Source organism: Orcinus orca, chromosome 2 (genome assembly GCF_937001465.1).
Source record: "Orcinus orca chromosome 2, mOrcOrc1.1, whole genome shotgun sequence".
Taxonomy (NCBI): domain Eukaryota; kingdom Metazoa; phylum Chordata; class Mammalia; order Artiodactyla; family Delphinidae; genus Orcinus; species Orcinus orca.
Window position 1 is genome coordinate 20,431,649 of NC_064560.1, and position 14,714 is coordinate 20,446,362.

The following is a 14,714-nucleotide window of genomic DNA, read 5'->3' on the forward strand; positions in this document are numbered from 1 at the left end:
GAGCGTCCTTTTAATTTTTGCTTTAGAGGTGGGGTCACGCCTATAAAGGGTGTGGGCTCCAGTAAGTCCCACTGGGCTTCCATCCCTTCCCTGGTTGGACAGTTCTATAAAGTTGAAGGTTAACAGAAACACCAAGGGCTCTTTGAAAGGAAGAAGCCGCTAAAGGACACGATATAATTGGAAGTTGTACGTGGAGCATAGCTGGGTGATGGCGGCTCTTTAAGGATTCATTGTACAAACTTACATGCATAGATCTATGTGTGAGTCTAGATGTGTAGACCTAGCTCTACAGGAGTCTTAGCGCTTTGTCAGTAGCCATGAAGACCACTGCCTCTCTGATTTGTCCCCTGGCCCCCGGGGTCCCCTAGAGTGGGGGAGCCAGAGCAGGGCTAAGCTTTGCTCTGTCCTGGGAACATTGCTTGTTCCATCTAGGTTGTGACTTAGATATTAATAACTCCGTTTCTTGCTGTCCTCAATCTGGTAGGTTAGCCCTCCCCCATGGGATGCTTGCCCTACATGTAAGCACATTCTTCCTTGTTCTCTGCAATAGTTCAGGCTTAAATATCACCCTTTGCAGAAAATGTAAATGCTAGGGCGAGAAAGTACAGAGTTCAACTGGTTGTAGGTTATAAGTAGTGATTATACCACTTTCTCAGTAATGCCTGCACGGTGATTAGTACCGTGTATGTATTATACCCTATATATGGGGCTGCTGAAATCTCCTTGGTAGAGACAGACTTCAAATGCAGACGCACTGGTTTTAAAACAACGTCAGTTTAATGTGTGAGAGCCCATTCTGTCACCAGGAAGCCAAAGTCATTGCGACATGGATTGAACCACTTAACCTTGGAGTCATTGCAACAGGGGTTGAACCACTGAACGTTGTGGTGGCAGCAGCCTGTGTCTGATGGATATATTCCTGTCTTTGGGATGTTAAAAAAAAAAAAAAGTCACACAAAGCCCTGTGTGAGGAGGATAGAACTTCCCTTCAATTTTTACCCTCTCTCTGAGGCTGGGAAGGGACCAGAGAGAGCTCTCCAAAAATGGCTTCCATGCGTGCGCCAGCCCTGCTGTGGTCCTTGCCCTGTTCTCATTTTGTTGAAAGTCCCATCCTAGCTGGGATTCCATTCCCAACATGGGTCACCCCTCAACCTGTGGGATGTGCCTAGAGAATCCCCTCCAAGTTATACACAACGACTGTTCCCACAATATTTCTTCCCTCCACTCTTTATTCTACCTGGTCTCTGCCCTCAGGAAGTTTGCAGACACATAATAGATCGTTGTGGCATTGGGAGAGATGAATGCTGGGATGCTGGGGTTCCAGGAGAGCCAGATGAAGGCCCTCAGCCCAGCCCAGGGGAGGGGAGCAGAGCGGGCATTTAAAGGAGGTGACTTTGGGGGTGGGGGGCGCAGTCGGGAATGCTTCTTTTCAACTCCTGGTGTTTCCTTCCATGAAGAGGAAGCTTCGTTAGTGTAATGCTTCTGGTCTCCTTCTGCCATGTTGCTTCCTAGAGGAAGAGGAATTCCTTACATTTGGAAAGAGAAACTGGGTTTGCAGAGTCCAGATATGTCCTCTCCTTTTCTTGGCGAGCCAGCCTACCTGCAGAGAGTGCAGGTCTGCTCTGCCCTCTACCCCGCCCCCGGCCCCACGGTAAATATTCCAGGGGCAAGGCATGGAGGTGTGCTCTGACACAGCACAGCCTGTTGCTGGGTGGGCAGCTTTATTTGAAGCTGGGGTTAGTGTCCAGAAGCTCCTTGTTTGCAGATAACATAAGCCACGTTCTCCAATGTCTATTTTGTCAGTCATGAAGATGATGTTTTGGTTTCCAACTGCCTGGCTCCTTTCACTTATCTCTCAAGGACTCAGAACTTGGATAGAGAAGAAGGCTGCCATTTGGGGGACCATGCTGCATTCCAGCAGTGACAGTCAGCTCAGCCCCAAACCCTGATCATTTAAAGAAAAAGGAGGTTGGGAACATGCTCTATCTCCAAAGTGGCTGCCTGTGAAGTATGTGGAGGTAAACTGTACAGACACAGGGAAGAGAAAACACAGAGCTCAGAGTGGGAAGGATTAGCGTCCAAAGACTGAAACACACCAGTGTGGATGGAACATTGTGACTGAGGAAGGAGTGATTGAGAAAAGCCTCGAGAAATCACCAGACCAGACCATGCAGGCTTTGCAGGCCAAGGAAGAAGAGTTTGAATTTTATTTTAAGAGTGATGGTAAGTCAGTGAAGGTCTTAACAGGGCAGTGATATGGTCTCATTTACGCTTCAAGAAGTCATTCTTTTGACCCTGGTAGAGAATGGTCTGTGGACTGGGTGATGACAATAGGAGAATTGGGGATGAATCCTAAATCTGGCTTGATGCGTGGATGGAAGGCTATTTACAGAGTTGGTGAAGACCAGGAGGAGGATGGGGAAGGTAATTGAATTTCAGATGCTCCAAGACTTCCCAGTGGCAATGTTAGGTAAGCAGTTGGGTATGGGTTCTGGGACTCAGAGGGTCTGGAGGAATCCCAACCTTTAGAGGGGTGTGTATGTGCGTGTGTATGTGTGCGTGTGTGTGTGAGTGACCACGCAAAGGAGACAAATGAACACATCCCTGGCCAGTCCATATCACCCTGCCTGGACAGTCACTGACTAGAGAACACTAGCAAAACACTTTTTTTTTTTTAATTTAAATTTTTATTTAGCAAAGTTTGGGGCTGAATGATACCAACAGTTTCCTTTGGAAAAACCCGTACAGAATACCTAGCCTTATAAAGAACTATCATATGATCTTATTTGGGGGAAATTTTCATAACTTCCAGGATATTTTTCTCTACACAATAACTAGTTGTCAATCATTTTCCTGTTGAGGGCAAAGAATGCAGGAGACCTTTCATTCATTACAATTGATGTCTTTTGCAAAAGGACCCCTCAATTAATGTTTATGCGGGGCACATAGCTTTTTCGAAGACATCCGGCCCTCCCTAACACACAGCTGTGTTTGAGAGCCTGCTTTTTCACCCAGCCAAAGGACCCCGCAGGGATCCACTCTTCATCTCAACCTCTGCCTTTCCACAGTTTTCATAGTGGAGCCACTTTCCTGTAATGCTCCTGCTGGCTGAATTGCACTCATCGCCATGAAAGGGGCTGCCGATATTTAAAGTTCATTTCAGGAAGGTTTCATAATAAGAACTGGGGAAAATAACATAATCTCATTTTAAAACATTTCCTTCCTCTGTTCTGCTGATAGAATCAAACAATTCAGAGTTCCATCTGTCCTGTAACAGGTCCAGGTTGCATGATGTGGTTTTTGAAGTTATTTGTTTGCTTTGTTTCAGGGTACCTCTGGTGGGATTCCCTCCCCTCCTGGCTGCATTCAGCCAGTGCCATTTGATCCTTGGATTTGCAATTCCGGGAGCAAAAATAATGAGCTAGCATTGTAGGAAAATGTCACTCAGCCCCAACAGAATCAGAACCTAGGTCTGGGGAGGGATGTCAAGCTCTAAAAGGCAGAGTGGAGTTTTGCTTAAAGGAACATTTTTAAAGTCAGTATAAAAACACACAAGCATGGAATCAGACAACAGCAATAATAATCCAAATGTGAGTCTATATGTAATGTGCTGACAGGCTCCGTGGTAGGTTAATCTTTTTTCCCCTCCCTGGGCCTCTGAACAACCAAGGCATTTTATGGTGCTAAGTGCTACACTGAGAGACCCTTGCCTGATGTGATCTCAGTCCCAGATGAAGGTGGAAGGGGACCACCTTCTGCAGCTTTGCCTGACTTTTCCTTTCCTGGGTTTCCAACCTGCCCATCCCATTCCCTGTGGCTTCTAGTTTGAGGGCCGGCAAACCTTTTCTGTAAAGGGCCATGTCTTACTGGTTTAGGCAACTATAACAAAATACCACAGACTGGTGTCTTGTAAACAGAAATTTGCTTCCTACAGTTCTGGATACTGGGATATTCAAGATCAGGTGTCTGGTGAAGGCCCACTTCTCAGACTGTGCCTTCTAGCTGTAACTTAGTGTAACAGAGGGGTGAGAGCTCTCTGGGGTCTCTTTCATAAGGGCACTGATCCCGTTCATGAAGGCTCCACATCCCAATACCATCACAGTGGGTGTTAGGTTTCAACATATGAATTTTGGAGAGATGTAAACATTTAGACCAATGCAGGCCAGATGGTAAATATTTTAGGCCTTGTGGATCACACATCTCTTCCACAACGACTCAATTCTGTCACATAGCATGGGAGCAGCCACAGACAACATGTAAACAACAAGAGTGGCTGTGATCCAACAAAACTATTTATGGACATTGAAATTCGAATTTCAAATAAATTTCACATGTCATAAAATAGTATTCTTTTGATTTTTTTTTTAAACCATTTAAAAATGTAGAAGGCATTTTTGGCCCATGTGTTGTTCAAAAAAAGGCCGTGGGCAGGACAGATTTGGCCCATGGGCTGTAGTTTGCAGCTCTTGTTCTAGGTTATTGCTTTTGTGCTAATGTTCCTCCTGGCCACTAGGGGCACATGACTTCCTCTTGACCACACATCAAAATTCTTTCTCTACAAAAGCAAGGATGAGAGTAAAAGTTTCTATCAGATTGCAGTTGAAAAGTGAAAGGATCCTTCTTATTTTCACTTTTTTAATTCTTTTTTACTCACTTTCCCTTCACTGCTCTCTCTGCTCACCTCTTCACCTAAGTGTTGATCTCCTAAGCTTTCATTCTCTTCCATTCCCCCTTCTCCATTATGTGCTCAATTCTCTTCCAGGACTTTCTCATTAAATTTCACAGTTTGTGTTACCCTTGTGTCTTAAGCCCATGCTGGGCAAATGCAAAACAGACGGCCTGTGACACAAATTTCACAGGTGTGCAGCCAAATGAGACAAATGGGGATGATGGAGGGAGGTTTTCATATAAATTGATTTGATTTAAAGGAGTCTCCTTTATTCTGATGGCTTTCATACTTTTTTTTGGAATTACAGTGTCTGGTCTTTTTTGAAGTGGTGGTACAGTAGACGATAATATATAACAAACAAAAAAATTAGCTATGTGAACTGCCCCTTTTTTTTTTCTGAGAAATTTTACCAAAATTTGAAATTCAAAGATTGACAACAAATATAAATATGATTCCTACCCCAGCCTCTCTCCTGGGTTCCAGGCCCATAAATCCAAACTGCTCACTGGACATCTTACCTTGAAATACTGCAGGCACCTCCAATTCAACATGTCTAACTTGAAATGTTTTACCTTCCCTCTCCTCCTTCTTCCATCCCTCTTTACCACCCTTCCCTGAAATGAACTCAGATTTTCCTTCTTCCTGAATCCTCTATCATGGTCAGGGCATCACTCTCCCCTTAATAACTCAGGTTAGAAATGTGCAGTTATATCTTACTCCTCCCCCTTCCTCCCCCTCCACGGCTGATCAGTTGCTAAATTCTGTTGATGTCACCTGAGATAAGTCTCCTGAATTGGTTCCCTCCAGCATCTCCAATGCCTCTTCCCCTTTCAGCCCTTAATGGTTTCTTGGTTTCCTACCAATTGCCCCCTGCTCCATGAGTCTTCTCTCCAGCTACCAAAATACTGTCATTAACAATCATCTTTCTAAAACAGATCTGATTGTGTGATTCACCTGCTCAAAGAAACCACCAAGTTCTTCTTATTAGGTAGGAAATAAAGTCTTGGATTTCCTACAGCTGTTACTCAAGACTGATTTGTCCGCAGCCACCTTGCTAGCTTCATTATATATTTACCTTATAAATGTATTTATTTATTTAAATTTTCTATTCTCTGGTCAAAATGACTTAGTCACTTGACTTCCCATCTTTATTCCTTTGCTGATAGCATTCCTTCCATTTGGAATGCCCTTTACTCTTCTCCAAATAACTAAATCCTGCTCAATCTTCAAGACCTAACTAAAATGTAACTTTTTCTATGGAACTTTTCCTTGTCTTTTTTTTTCTAATTAATTAATTTATTTTTGGCTGTGTTGGGTCTTGGTTGCTGTGCGTGGGCTTTCTCTAGTTGTAGCAAGTGGGGGCTACTCTTCGTTGCGGTGTGTGGACTTCTCATGGCGGTGGCTTCTCTTGTTGCGGAGCATGGGCTCTAGGCACGCAGGCTTCAGTAGTTGTGGCTCGTGGACTCTAGAGCACAGGCTTAGTAGATGTGGTGCGTGGGCCTAGTTGCTCCACGGTATGTGGGATCTTCCCGGACTGGGGCTCGAACCTGTGTCCCCTGCATTGGCAGGCGGATTCTTAACCACTGTGCCACCAGGGAAGTCCCAGCTTTTCCTTGTCTTTGTTCCTGCCTATCTCTTCCCTACATAGCAATCAAAGCAACCTCTTCCCAATATTAATCAGAGTATTTCTTTCCCTTTTTTGAAGCCCTTCAATAGCTACCCATTGCTCTTAGGATAAAGATCAAACTCTTAGCATTGCTGACAAGGCCCCTGAACATCTGCCCCACATCTGGCATTCCAGCTTCATTCCTCACCATCCCTGTGGTGGTTAATTTTATGTGTCAACTTGACTGGGCCATGGGGTGCCCAGATATTTGGTCAAACATTATTCTGGGTGTTTCTGTGAGGGTGTTTTGGTTGAGATTAACATTTAAATGGGTAGGTTGAGTAAAGCAGATTGTCCTTCATAATGTGGTGAGCCTTGTCTGATCAGTTCAAGGCCTGAAGAGAACAAAAAGCTGATCTCCCCTGGGCATGGAGATTTCCTCCTGCCTGACAACCTTTGGACTGGGACATTGGGTTTTTTCCTCCCTTTGGACTCAAACTAAATCTTTTTTTTTTTTTTTGTGGTACGCAGGCCTCTCACTGTTGTGGCCTCTCCCGCTGCGAGCACAGGCTCCGGACGCGCAGGCTCAGCGGCCATGGCTCACGGGCCCAGCTGCTCCACGGCATGTGGCATCTTCCCAGACCAGGGCACGAACCCGTGTCCCCTGCACCGGCAGGCAGACTCCCAACCACTGCACCACCAGGGTAGCCCCTCAGACTAAATCTTTGACTCTTCCTGGGTCTTGAGTCTAATGGACTTGAGACTGGATGACACCATCCACTCCCTTGGGTCTCAGGCCTTCAGTCTTGGACTGGAATTACCCTCTTGGCTCTCCTGGGTCTTCAGCTTGCTGACTCACCCTGCAGATACTAGGACAGACCCACTTGCATAAAGACAGGGACCCATCCCTTATAATAAATCGCTCTCTGTATATATCAATGCATCCTATTGGTTCTGTTTCTCTGGAGAACCATGACTAATACAATCCCTTCCCACCCTAATTATCTGCAGCAACCTGAACTTTCAGTTCCTTGAAAGCACTAAGTCCCTTCTCTCTGTGCGGACCCTCCATCCCTCCTTCATGTCCTGGCTAAAGCCAAATCCACCTCAAGCCTCAGCTTAAGCATCACTTCCTTAAGAAAGCCTGACCCCTCTGCATCCCCACCCCCACGGCTAGGCCAACTCCCTCTAAACTTCTTTCCTAATACTTAACATAACTGTAATTTAAATGTTTATTTGTGAATTTACTTGTTTAATGTCTGTGTTCCTCCCAGGACAGGGTGCTTCCTGAGGGCAGGGACCACACCTGTCTTGTTCAACACTGTGGTCCCAGCACGTGGCACAGGGCCATGCATGAATGGATGAATGATTGCGTGGACCCTTGTGCCCGTGGCTGGTATTATACCAGAAGTGATTATGTTCTGCAGAAGACAACAAAAGTGTTAGGGCAAGATAAAGTAATAAACAACCTGCCTGCCTTCATCTGTGTCAAGAAGTGTAAATCCCAAAGAGAAAGACTGTTTTTCTTGTAGTTAGTAATATCACTATTGCTCTGTCATAGCTAAGATAAAAATCAATCTAATTAAAGCAACAAGGTGTTTTCTGGTTGGATAATTTTGCTTGTTGTGGTTTTTAAAGTGTGTGTAGAGCTGGATGGTAATAAATGACTAAGAGTCAGGACAGATGAAATTTTAATTTTTGTTTCTTCACTTTTATCCTTCTCCCACTTTCCATAATGACTTCCGTATGGGGATAAACATGACTCATAACTTGTGTTTTTAAGTTAAAAATGTATAAATTGTAGCTCCCCGGTCTGCCTCATTATTTTCACTTTGCAGAGACTTCCTATTAAGCCAGGTTGTCCTTGGTCACTGAGCCCTCCCTGGACGCTGGGCAAAATGAAGCTGAACTCCCTGACGCTGGGTTTCCCACGGGCAGGCCCACCTTTGCTTCTGAAAGACCTTGCAATTCCCTTCTTCCATCTCTTCTGGCTCTTGTTTCCCTTCTTCCTCCCCCACACAGACTTGGCCAGTTTCCATCAGAGGTTTGGAGTAGGGTATTTCTTTTATTCCCCTATCGTGTGCTAAATTCTATTTACAATTCTCCAAAGGACACAACATGCAATCAACGGAAGAAAAAGTTTCCAAAATAATGGTGAAGATTTTGAGACGTGGGAGGCCATCAATGAACAAATCAGTTGACAGAGATATTTTTTAAAAAATTTTATTGAAGTAGAGTTGATTTACAAGGTTGTATTAATTTCTGCTGTACAGCAAAGTGATTCAGTTATATACATATATTCTTTTTCATATTCTTTTCCATTATGGTTTATCCCAGGATATTGAATATAATTCCCTGTGCTATGCAATAGGACCTTGTTTTTCATCCATCCTATATATAATAGTTTGCATCCGCTAATCCCAAACTCCCAATCCTTCCCTCCTCTACCCTCCTCCCCCTTGGTAACCACAAGTCTGTTCTCTATGAACAGACATGTTTTGAGAGTCTTCTTTGAGATCCGTGCTGTAGTAAATGATTGAGAACTACAAAAGTATACCATTATCTATTTGTTCCCTACCTAATTAGTATTTATTGAATATTTGTCTTATGCAACTTGGAAGATAGTGTTGGAGCTGGAAAGCCCCATGTGCTACAGTGGGGCATGTCCAGAGGAAAGGAAAGGAGGAAGTCAGTTAGGAAATGTGTCCTCTGGTGTGAGGTGTTGAGTGCCCACACCTGAGAGGTGATAAAGCCTCATGAGGCTCATACCTGATTGGTTCCCTCTGCATGGCTGCCCTGAATGCTGTTTCTCTAAGTATCTTCATGGCCAACTCCCTCACCTTCTTCAACTGTTTCTGCAAATGTCACTGTCTCAATGAAATTTCCTTATCTGTTATGTTCTGATTTTTGTATTTGGTGTCTCCCCCAGAATTTATATGTTGAATCCCTAACCAGTAATGTGATGGTATTAGGAGGTGGGGCCTTTGGGAGGTGATGAGGTCATGAGGGTGGGGCCCTCATGAGTAGGATTAGTGCCCTTATGAAAGAGACCCTGCAGTGCTCCCTCATCCCTTCCTCCAGGTGAGGACACAGCAAGGAGACAGCCATCTGTCTATGTACTTGGAAGTATGTGCTCACCAGACACTGAATCTGCTGGTGCATTGAACTTGGCCTTCCAGCCTCCAGAACCATGAGAAATACGTTTCTGTTTATAAGCTCCCCCAGTCTGTGGTATTCTGTTCTAGCAGCCTGAGGAGACTAAGACACTCACTGTGCTATTTAAAATTGCACACCCTGTTCCCTCTGCAACATTCCCTGCCTTGTACTCTCAAATTCCCTTTAACCTTTCCAACTTTTTCTTCTTTTCGTAGCATTTGCCATCTTCCGATATACTATATAACACCCATATTTATTTTGTACATTAGTTATGTTTGCACACCGCCCCCCCCGCCCCCCGCCGACTATCCATTCCATGAGGGGTTATCTGTTTTATTCATTGGTGTATCTTAAGTACCTAGAAAAGTGCCTGCATGTGGTAGATGCTCAATCGGTATGTTTTGAACAAATGACAGGGTCACATATTCTTAGCGAGTTTGCTTTTGTGTTCCTCTAGAACATCACTGCATTGAAATTGATAAATAATTTACCTTCCAACACCTGTTAGTTGATGTTTGTTGCTTTTGTTTCCTGGTTTTTAAGTAGCTGAGAGGGAATCACGGAGGTGGTAATCTTATTGAGAATGGAGATGCTAAATTTGCATCCAAGGTGCAGGTGGGTACTCTTTCTGGATGTTTACGGTTCAGACTCCAGGCACTAAAGACAAGGAATGAGAGGGGGCAGCAAGACTTAGGCTGGGACTAGAATAGCTGGAACTTAGATCAGTGAAGGTCGTAGGAAGCACCTTCCTGGCATGATGCCCCAGGGGCACAGATGCAGGAGAAAACAGAGCGTTGGTGAGAAGACCAGCCTGTGGGATGATGGGGACTAAGGTAAAACAGGAAGGGAGGGGCCGGATGCTGAGAACCAGAAAAGCTGGGCAGAGGAGTTTTGACGTCTTGTGATGAGCCACGAGGAGATAGGAAGTGGCCCGATGAGAGCTTGTTTTAGCAGACTCTTGTAGCTGCTCTACACAGGCTGGCCTGCAAAGTGGAGCCGGAGAAGGTCAGAGCAACCGGCCTTGATGTTGTTACCCACAAGCCAGCCAAGGTCTGAACAGGTGGTAAGGGGTCATCTCAGAGATTTTGAAAGAAGCAACTGAAGTTCTTCTGATTTTTATTATGAAAAATTTCAAACATACAGAAACATTTGTAATATATTACTCTACATATATATGTACACACACACACACACACACACACACACACACACACACACATTGCCTGGATCCAACAACCAAAACAACAGAATTTTAAGTGGGTTTTATTTCATTTACCAAGAGTCTACAGAGGGGTTACAGTATGGACATTATATACACGGAAGAATATTTTTCCAGTTATTGCAGTAAGACCTCAGATTCACCATATGATCATGTTTTCTCATTATAGTTTCAATGGAGTCAAGACGGTAATGCCAGTTTTAGGATACTTAGTTCTCGAACGCAAACCTCCATGTGAAGTCACAATTCATTAAATGAATGAGGAAGGCAATGGGATGCTGTTTGGCTGAGCGCATCTGTGATTATAATCTCTGCCAGCAAAGTATTTTTTAAATGTTCCTGTTAGTTGGGTTGAGATGGAAAATATTGTTTTGTTCCCCTCTAAAGAAAATAAAAGCTTGTGTGGTTACTTTTTGTTGTTGTTGCTGTTTTGCCAAGCATTCTCTGAGGATAAAGAACTCATTCATCCTTCACCATCTTCACCTCTCGTGCGGGGGGAAAAAAAGTAGAAAAGTGAAGTTTGAAGGTGAAAATACTGACGAAAATAAGACTTAGCAGCTTGACATATACTGTTGTTTTTTTTTTTCTTTTTCCAGGTTTCTTCCTTTCCCCAGTCTTCTGTTTTAGGTTGTTTTCGTTGCTGTGTGTTTTCTTCAGCCTTTTTGGTCTGACCCAGCGTTACTTTCTGTGTCCATCAATTCATAGGTCACCGTTGTCACTCGCCAGTTCTTTCGTGGGTGACTTGTTAAAATGCCAGTTCAGTACCTTCAAACTGGTCCGCAGTATCTGTTTTAAAACCACAGATACTGCAGACTCACTGAGGTTGAGTAGTGCGATAGTGAGGGACTTTGAATTCTCTGTGTAATAAAGAAAACCCCCCTGGATGGGGGTCAAGGGAAATGGTCTGACTGTGAGTTTTGGAACTGTAGGTTATCGCGTTCCAGCGAGGTTCCTAACTGTTAAGTTCCCACAACGATGGTTCTCAGGCCTGTGTCTTCCTCATTCTGTGGGGGATGAGGTAGTGGTTTGGGTACCACACTGCTTCAGAATAGAGTGCTGGGGCCACCCAGCCAGTAGAGATGGATGGGACCGTGTGCCAAACGTCCAGTCAACTCTGGAGGGAATGGGGGAGGGAGAGAAGGAGGTGGGTACTTTTGCTTCATTCCCTGGGAAGAAGTTCCACCCTTCTCAGTGGTCGACTCTATTTATTTGCCTGGCTTATGAAGACAGATGCTTTTGTTCCTTCCCCTCATTCTTTTTTTGCTTTTGTGTAAAAATTTTTTTCTATTGAAATATAGTTTGATTTTACAATGTTGTGTTAGTTTCAGATGTACAGCAAAGTGATTCAGATATATATATACACACATATATATATACATATGTATATGTATTCTGTTTTTAAGATTCTTTTCTCTTCTTGGTTATTACAAGATATAGAGTATAGTTCTCTGTGCTATACAGTAGGTGCTTATTGGTTATCTATTTTATATATAGTAGTATGAATATTTTAATCCCAAACTCCTAATTTATCCCTCCCTGCCCTCTTTCCCCTTTGGTAACCATAAGTTTGTTTTCTATATCTGAGTCTATTTCTGTGTTGTAAATAAGTTCATTTGTGTCCCTCATTCTTTTAAAATCCATTTTGACTTTCACAAGTAACACATGAATACATTCTCTTTGTAAAATACAGATAAAGACAAAAAGCTCCCTGAATTCCTCAATACCCAACCTACTTCCTCCCCCAGACGTAATTGCTAGTATCATTTTGGTATAAATGTGTCCAGATTTTCTTGTTTGCATTTGAGTGGCCCTATGTACATAGAGAAATATATAGTTTTGTGTGTGTATTTACATGAACAGTGTTACGCTTTCTGTAGCCTTCTGCAACTTCAGCTTTCAGTGAACAATATGCCTTTGAAATCTTCCCATCGATCATTGATGCGGTCTTTTCCATCTGAATTTGCTTCATTCCTTCTTCTACTGCTACATTGTATTCCATGGATGTGCCAAAATTTAACCAGGCTCTCTAATGATGGTTTTTAAGTTGTTTCCTTTTTTTTTTTTTAAACACTGCTGTAATAAACATTCTTTGCTTCTTTGTACATACACTTGAGTAATTCTCTAAGACAGATGGAAACCGGGACAGACATCCAGAAGTGATTGCTAGCTGAAAGGCACAGGCATTTCATAAAGATAGATCCTGACAAAATCCCACCCCGCAAAAGTGTTATCAGAGTACCGCCGGTGAATAGAAGACAATCTATTTCTCCACCTTGTCTATGGACAATCTTGAATCTTTATCGCTCTGCTTTGCAAAAACATAGTATCTCACTGTCATAATTATAAATGGTATTTTATGAGAATTAGTGGCCATTGAGCACATTTTATTAGCTACATGCCCTCCATCTTCTTTTTTCCTCATTAAAATGCCTTAGATGTTTCTTTTAACAAATGTGCGTAATGACAGAAAGATGTGCGTTATTTGAGGGGGTTGAAATGGAAATGCTTCGATCTAGGACCTGGCCCCCCTCACCGGGTACAATATCTGTGTTTGGGGTCTGGACTGTGGTGGGACCAGGGGTCCTGCCTCTTGTCTAAAATGACTTGGAAAGCTTACAGTTATTAGCTTACAGTTAACTATCTCTAGTTACAGCGAGCGGGGGCTACTCTTCGTTGCAGTGTGCGGACTTCTCATTGCAGCGGCTTCTCTTGTTGTGGAGCACAGGCTCTAGGCGTGCGGGCTTCAGTAGTTGTAGCACATGGGCTCAGTAGTTGTGGCTCGTGGGCCCTAGAGGGCAGACTCAGTAGTTGTGGCACACGGGCTTAGTTGCTCCGCGGCATGGGGGATCTTCCTGGACCAGGGCTTGAACCCGTGCCCCCTGCATTGGCAGGCAGATTCTTAACCACTGTGCCAGCAGTGAAGCCCAATCTGGCGGCTTTTAAAGAAAGAATTCTCTTTTACTTTGGAGGCTTAGTGACGCCGAGTCAGGTTTTACTGCTCACCCATATCCTTTGACGAGGCTTGATTCTAAACTACAGTCAGCTGGTCAACTGAAACGCTCTGGCCCCTGTTCATCCCCTTCTGAGTGGTTTTCATTCATCCACAGAAATACCAAGGGTTTTCTGGGGTCTTCTCATCCCCAAGAGCAGATCTGAAGACATCATTCTCCTAGTACGTTCGATCTTGTCACTTATCAGGACAGGGTCCCTCTGAGCAGGACATTTTGCGGTACGCAGGCCTCTCACTGTCGTGGCCTCTCCCGTTGCGGAGCACAGGCTCTGGACGCGCAGGCTCAGCGGCCATGGCTCACGGGTCCAGCCGCTCCGCGGCACGTGGGATCTTCCCGGACCGGGGCACGAACCCGCATCCCCTGCATCGGCAGGCAGACTCTCAACCACTGCGCCACCAGGGAAGCCCCAATCTACCTTTTTAACCTCACCTAGACCCTCCTCCTTCCCACTCCCACCAATCACAAGCATTCTAGAATCCACCTGAGGTTTCTGAGCCCAGTGAAAGTCTTGAGAAACGCCTTGGACCCGAAGGCAGGGGTGGGGCTGCCAGCGGCTGCTGTTCTGTTGTGCTCCCTTCGCCTGTCCCCTCGGAAGAGCTGTCTCTGCTTCACTGTTCTCGGCTGGCCGCACCCTCGCTGCTTGCCCTCTGCCCCTCCTCCTCCAGCCCAGCTGTTTACCCCCAACTTCTTCCCTCCTGCAGCCTTCTCTGACTACCAGGAGGACTTGGCCTCTTCCAAGAGGTGTGAGCGGTGTCTGCAATTGAACCTAAGGTCCCTGGGAAACTCAACAGCCACTCACTGCCATGTCCTGGCTCACCACCCAAGCAATGCGCTGACAGGGACCGGATGAATGCTTCGGTTGGCAGCCACCGGTACGGTTTCAAGTTCCCACCTGCTGTCATTTTGTCCTACCTGTTTGTCCAGGTGAATGCTGTCTACCTTAGAAGGTAAGATCTTGAAAACAAGAGAGCAGGTCTATGCAATTCCTTCTGTACAGTGCTTAGCCCAGAAACACAAGCAATTAGGTACTTAATAAATGCTTCCTGGTGGTAG

General features: G+C 44.6%; 1 protein-coding gene across 2 annotated transcripts in view; it reads left to right on the forward strand.

The window, feature by feature from the left end:
- Positions 1–14,234: 14,234 nt before the first annotated feature.
- The window catches only part of USP6NL (USP6 N-terminal like), a 193,265-nt gene continuing 192,785 nt past the window's right edge, over positions 14,235–14,714 (forward strand). Inside the window, exon 1 of one of the 2 annotated variants that reach the window (XM_033439201.2) lies at positions 14,235–14,608. The gene's annotated coding sequence lies outside the window, so the exon portion shown is untranslated. The remainder of the gene's footprint in view (positions 14,609–14,714) is intronic. The other variant, XM_033439206.2, reaches the window with a different exon arrangement.